This window comes from Callorhinus ursinus, unplaced genomic scaffold (genome assembly GCF_003265705.2).
Source record: "Callorhinus ursinus isolate GAN/ISIS: 27379988/994484 unplaced genomic scaffold, GSC_fseal_2.0 scaffold28, whole genome shotgun sequence".
Classification (NCBI taxonomy): Eukaryota; Metazoa; Chordata; class Mammalia; order Carnivora; family Otariidae; genus Callorhinus; species Callorhinus ursinus.
Genome location: NW_027397090.1, coordinates 20,248,575 through 20,255,342, shown reverse-complemented (window position 1 = coordinate 20,255,342; position 6,768 = coordinate 20,248,575). Strand labels below are relative to the sequence as shown.

General features: G+C 49.7%; 1 protein-coding gene and 1 non-coding gene across 23 annotated transcripts in view; both read left to right on the top strand.

The window, feature by feature from the left end:
* The first annotated feature begins 407 nt into the window (after nucleotides 1-407).
* LOC112838940 (U6 spliceosomal RNA) lies at nucleotides 408-514 on the top strand. The gene has a single exon (XR_003212096.1). It is a non-coding gene; the product is annotated as a U6 spliceosomal RNA (small nuclear RNA).
* A 5,634-nt stretch (nucleotides 515-6,148) lies between these two features.
* The window catches only part of PTPDC1 (protein tyrosine phosphatase domain containing 1), a 58,923-nt gene continuing 58,303 nt past the window's right edge, over nucleotides 6,149-6,768 (top strand). For 18 of the 22 annotated variants that reach the window (XM_073878243.1, XM_073878242.1, XM_073878241.1 and 15 more), the window contains exon 1: nucleotides 6,149-6,282. The gene's annotated coding sequence lies outside the window, so the exon portion shown is untranslated. The other 4 variants (XM_073878232.1, XM_073878227.1, XM_073878225.1 and 1 more) reach the window with 4 other exon arrangements.

Below are 6,768 nucleotides of genomic sequence, written 5' to 3'. Positions count from 1 at the left end.
GCCCAATGCGGGGCTCAGTTCCAGGACCCCGGGACCATGACCTGAGCCGAAGGCAGATGCTTAACTACTGAGCCACCCCGGCGCCCCTTAAGATTTTATTTTTAAGTAATCTCTACACCCAATATGGGGCTCGGATTCACAACATTGAGATCAAGAGTCGCGTGCTGTCTCGACTGAGCCAGCCAGGTGCCCCAAGTGTAAAAACGTTTTAAAAGTACATACTATTTGACTCCGCAATTCCACTTCTAGGGGTTACAGGAAGGAAAGAACAGGAGAAGTCACAAAGCTGCACTGTAGCTTCGTTTATAATTAAGAAAAATTTGAAACAACCTGGTATCTATAGAGGATAAACTACGTTACGTTCATAGAGCGGAGTATTATGCTACCATTGAAAGGGTAATGGTTCTGTGCTCGATTCACCAGCACACACACCCAAGTTGGAAAGAAACAAAGAAGACTGGCATAGCTCTTGCACAAAGGTGACTTGCAGATTTGTGAAACGTGCCACATTTTTTAGCTACGCTCATGGTAAACATGGCATAACGTACAGGGTTGTCGAATCACTGTGTTGAACACCTGAAACTGATATAACATTGTGAACCAACTATACTTCAATTAAAAAAAAAAGCCAAAAAAAATGTAGGCCTTGGGTAGTAAAAACGATTAAAAAATAATGATGATGCGGGCGCCTGGGTGGCTGAGATGGTTAAGCATCTGCCTTCGGCTCGGGTCATGATCCCAGGGCCCTGGGATCGAGCCCCACATTGGGCTCCTTGCTCAGCGGGAAGCCTGCTTCTCCCTCTCCCTCCACTTGCCGATCCCCCTGCTTGTGCTCTCTCTCTCTGTAAAATAAATAAAATCTTTAAAAAAAAAATAATGATGATGCTTCTCTGTCCTTTGCTGGCTTTGAAGAAGCTGCCGTGTTGTGACACAGTCTATGGAGAGGACCACGTGGCTAGGGACTGAGGCTGACCTCGGAGCTGTGAACAGCCCACCGCTGACCGTCTGCAAGAAAATAGGGACCCCGGTCTATACCTGCGAGGAGGTGAGTCCTGCCAGGAACCTGACGGAGCTGGGAGGCAGGTCTCTCCCCATCAAGTCCTTGATGAGACTTTGACCCTGTCCGATTCCTAAGTTATAACCTGGCCACAAAAACTGTGAGATCATAAATACATGTTGTCTTCAGCTGCAGTTTGTGGTGATTTGTTATGCAAAGCTGTCTATGTTAAGTAACAACCCAGTTGTGAACCATCCTGTGGTATGATCGTATGTAAAATTGCACTTGAGTTTGAATAAATTCATAGAAAAAATGTCTCAGACAATATAAACCACCATGTATATTCCCCATGCTCTTTTGCCTTTCTTGAAATTTATTTACTTAATAAAGATTTTATTTATGAGCGAGAAAAAAACACTCTTGATCACACACAGTGCAAGCAGGTGGGGGAAAGGAGCGGGGGAGAGGGGCAAAGGGAGAAGCAGACTCCCTGCTGAGTGCAGAGCCCAACATGGGGCTCCATTCCAGGACCCCAAAATCACAACCCACCAAGGGTCAGATGTTTGACTGAGCCACTCAGGGTCCCCGAAATTTATTTTTTCAATGAACATATATTTTATAGTTGAAGATAGATGTTTTCCTGTTTTTAAAGAAAAAAGAAAAATTAGTCAAAATCTTGGAGCAGAGTTTACCTGTTATGGTGTCATTTTTGTGTCATGATGATGTAACTTTTTGTTTGTTTGTTTGCCTTGGAACATAGTGACTTTCGCTTATTTAAAGATCATGTGACACATTTGTGTTCATTAAGGTAGTCTGTGGATATGGTTAAACAAGAATGTCAACCTTATATTAAGAAATAAAATGAAAAAAATTGCAGTCAGAGTTTTGCACTGCTAAAAATAGCTCATATTGAGAAAATTGCATTATGGCTATTTCAAACACAATTGCAATGATTATAAGGAAACAAAATCACAACTTGGATGACTGCTATGCCAGAACATTCATTCTACCAAAAAAACGACATTGGAGCTGGGCTAACAGGCCAAGTGCTTCAGTAGAAGCCCGCTGTGTGTTCAAGAGTGATTGTCCATTTATCTCCATTGCACTGGATGGATGCAGAGAGATGGAGAAACAGTGAGTAAAGTATATATTTGAGAAGAACATAACTGGAAATAATGCCATGGAATAAACTTTTAATATTAACCAAAGAATGCCTATGGTAGAAGGTTGGAAATATGACTTAAAGATTCATACTTACATCAAAATTTTCTTGTTAATGCTCTAATTCATCAACCAGGCTACTGAATTAGTCCAATCAATCATTAATTTTCAGAGATCCAAGTCTGGAAAGCAAAACAACAAAACAAAAGTGGGGATTAAAATAAATGGAAATGCTAAAAAATTGTCATTTTAATGTAATCTAATTTGCAACTTTTTTATGCCCTAAGAAAAAACATTATTTTGAAGGTGTCACCAGAAACCCAGCATCACATATCACAACTAAATTAAAGAGTTTCCTTGCAAGTGGCTCTAATTAGTGGCCCTCCTGGAACTTAAGAACAGAGATGTGTTTTCATTCCATACCACCCACAATGTCGTCTTATCTCAACTTTACTGCTCTTTATCCTGAGCACCCGATAGGACTTCCTTGTTTCAAAGTTAATACCGATTCATCTAGGCAGGGTTTCCTACAACGGAATAATTAAGAAGCTTCACTGATGGATCAAATAAGTCATTTTCAGTCAAACCAAGAAGTTGCTAGAGAGATGAGAAATGACATTTTCATCTGCATTAGTTTGAAAAGGATTCTGTGTGCTCTGGCTTCTCACAATGATACTTTTACTCTAGAGTAGCAGCGAAAGGAGAGAGAGAGTACATGTTCGCGTGTCAGTTCTAATCGACTTTCAGCTCAGAAAATGCATCTACGCTAAGGTCCACAACTTTAGTCACTAGATCAAAGAATGACTCAGACTCACGGGAATACATTTAGTTGATAACTAATTGTCTGATCGTTTTTTCTTCCTTTATCAGTATTTTGACTAGAAAGCTAGTATTATTTAGTGAGAGATGTAAAAGTGCTTAAAATCAGGGTTCATATGCAGTAACCTACTCTCTCACTTTTTGAAAAGTATGTGCCTTTGATTTCAAGGCATCAGAACCGAAGTGCACGGACTCCAGGCTCGTTTCTGCGCACCGGTGTCTCCCTGGGGCGGACAAAGGATGGAGTGAGACCTCGTCATCCCTCCGCCTCCACTGAGGAGGCCGTGGAGCGGTGTCTCTGTGTGGTGGCCAAAGTGAACCGGCCTGCACGGTTTCCATCCATTCTCCTGGCTGCAGCTGTGGAAACTACACTTCCCACATCCTCTCGAAGCTATGTTCTCAGTGTAAATTAGGATTATGGGATTTAGAGGAGAAGTGAGCCTGGGGCACAGCTACCGGCTGTGTCTTGGACTCACAGCCCTAGTGCAGGTCTCTCAAGGTCAAAGTTCTCCTGGGCAGTTAGTTATGTTTCCTTTTGGGTGGGAGGCCGCAATGGTTTTAAGCCCTTAGAAATCTGCAAACCTAAAGAATTCCTGTGTAATATAAATAACACAGTAACCATGTTTCCACTGGGGAAACTTGTTTTTCCGTTGAAACCCGGGGAAGGTTGTCCTGTGAACATAGAACGAGGGTGAAACTGGATGGGGTGTTTGCACATATTGCTCAAAAAATTTTTTTGGTGGAACACCCCATCCAAATTGTCACAGAGAAATGATGTCTCTGTAGTCCAGACTTTCCTTAACAGTGCTGATTTAAAATACTAAGTATTTAATTTTGGGTTAGAAAATAAGATCAAAGTAAGTACAGAGTACATCTTTTTTTTTTTTTTAAAGATTTTATTTATTTATTTGACAGAGATAGAGAGAGAGCACAAGTAGGCAGAGAGGCAGGCAGAGGGAGAGGGAGAAGCAGGCTCTCCACCGAGCAGGGAGCCCGATGCGGGACTCGATCCCGGGACTCCAGGATCATGACCTGAGCCGAAGGCAGTCGCTTAACCAACTGAGCCACCCAGGCGCCCCAGAGTACATCTTTCTAAGGACTAAAATACAGTTTTCGTATCCAGGTGTGAGGTGTGAAATGAAGTAATGAGACTGCAGTTTACTGAGTAGGCTGAGGAAACATCCCACACTGTACCTCTATCCTCTGCGGTGCTTTCTACCCCATTTTGTACACTTTTCATGAATCCATAAGGCAACCCCCTCGCCTTCTCTCCAGTGGGGATGTTTCAACCCTCGACTCCCCATCCCGATACTTCCACTCTCACTCCTGGTAGATGATCCAACCGGCTTAGCTTGAGTCAGGTGCCCATCCAATGGCTGGGGGAACAGAGGGTATCTAAATTAAGAAAGCCACCAAGACTGCACACAAGGTAAAGTCAGCAAGGAGTGAACTATGCTGGTGGCCATAGGAGGCAAACCCCTTAGCATCCATGACCCACCACGACAGGGCACCATCTGACTCTTCAGGATGCTCTTCTAGTCCTCTCTTCATACCCAGCAGTCACATACGTGACACCCTCTTGCCTACATACTTTTGTACTATCATTCCCTACACTTAGCTTGTCCCCTCCTCTTCGTTTTCAAGACCCGCATTCAGTTATCACCTTGAGACCTTCTCTGACAACTCCCTCCTTCCTTGTCCCCCTCCCCTCCCCTCCCCTCCCCTCCCTCCTGTGTTCCCCTCCAGGATGGATACGTTCCCACACCACCCAGGGTTATCCTGATGAGTTCAGGTCCTCTGTGCTCCTGTCTTTCTCCCCATAGACTGTGGGCTCCCTACAGGCTGGGCACTGTCTAATTTACCCCACGAATTGCCAATGCTTAATGCAGAACAAGTATTCGAGAGCCATTTAAACCAGTCCTGTTGCTTATTAATAAACCCTAATATGGGTACTCTCCCTTGGACAGTGCTGAGAAAAAGCAAGTCCAACCTTTTCAACTCTCTTTCAGACTCTGTTTGTCAAAGACAGTTCCTTTTACAATGTCACTATATTGTTTTGACATAACAATATTTTTACATTGGTATATTATGTGAGGCCTGCTTCCTGAGCTAGGAGTGGCCTTGTCCTCATCTCGTTATACTTGTCGACTCTAGAGCAGGGTGGCCCTCGTTGACTTAGCACACAAAATTATATTCCTTAGCCCATGTGTTTGTGACGCTGCATAGCAGCTCATACCACGTCACTTGGTAGATCTCAAAGCCCTCTGCGTTCTAGTTTGCCACCATGTATCTGCACCGCGGGGCTAGTAACGCCTACGTCGCAGGGTTGTCGAGAATTCAATAGGAAAAGACACGGAAAGCATCTAGCACAGGGTCAGCCACAGAGCACGTACTCGCCCAGTAGGTAGTTCAGCACATCCAGGAGAAGGGCTTGTTTGTACCGAGCTGTGTGATACAGGACCACTTGCAAAGGTTTAAAACAAACAGCAAACAAGCCAACACCAGCACTGGACGCAGCGGACTGCTACTTGTCTATCTACGCGCATCCTTCCCTTCTTTTTGGGAAGGAGATTTCCCTGAGGGCAGAAGCGTGCTCAGACTGAATTTCCAGCTCGGTGAGTTGCTAAGTCCGTAAGATGCGGGTAGAGGCTGCCGGGTGGGGCTTCTGGAAGGCCGGAGCTCCTAAAGTCTTGCCCCAGGTTTGCGGTGGGACGCCCAGCCGGGAGGACCGGGCGGAGAGAGCCTGGGTCCCCGGGGGAGGGAGAGAGGCAGTCTTGCGATCACGCTCGGGACGGTGGAGTCCGGTGGTCCTGTGGCCCGCTCCCGCGTGTTGGGGCAGCAGGTGCGGGGCCGACCGCCGGGCCCCGCCGGGTCCCAGGACTGCCCCCCGTGCGGGGGTTCTCGGGCACACCGCTGGCCAGGGGGAGCGCGGCCGTGCGGGCGGGACGGCCCGAGGACGGGGCCCAGGCCCGAACCCCGGGCCCTCTCCTCCCTTCCTTCTGCCGGCGACCTCCGAGTCGGGCCCGGCAGCCCCGTTGCCGCCGGGTTTGAAAGCGCGCAGAGCCGCCGGCCGCATCCCAGGCCGCCTCGGGCTGCCATTGGCTGGTGAGCGTCACGTGCGGCGGCGCGCGGCAGCGACTGGCTCGGGGCGGCGGCGAGGGCGGGGCGGCGGGCGCGGCTCGGGAGCGGTCCTCAGACCTTGCGCGGGCCGCGGCCGAGGTGGGCGCTGGCGGTAGTGGGGCGCGCGGGGGGTGCGGCGCGCGGCGGCCAAGCGTGTGGCTGCGGGAGCGTCCCCTTCGTGCGCGGTGAGTGCGGCCGGGCGGGGAGGGCGGGCCGCCGGGCCTGGCGGGTCTCCAGAGAGGCGGAGGGCCGCGCTGTGTCGCCCAAGCCCCGGTCCCGACGAGTCGGCCGCGGGTGGAAAGCGCGTGAGGAGCGTGGGGGCCGCGGGCGAGGGCGGGCGAGGGTCGTTCCGCCGCCTGCGCCCGCGAAGCTGAGGCCAGGATAGAAACCCGAACCCGCCGTCTGCGGTCCCGGAGCCCTCTGCGCTCGACCCCGCCGGCGGCGGCTTGAGAACGCGCTGCTCGCCCGCCCCTAGTGCCTGGGCCCTCAGGTGCGGGGGGCCCCCAGGTGCGGGTGTCCTCAAGTGCGGGGCCCCCAGGTGCAGGGGCCCCCAGGTGCGGGTGTTTCCAGGTGCGGGTGTCTCCAGGTGCGCTCAGGTGCGGGTGTCCTCACGTGCGGGGGCCCCCAGGTGCGAGTGTCCCCAGGTGCAGGGGCCCCCAGGTGCGGGTGTC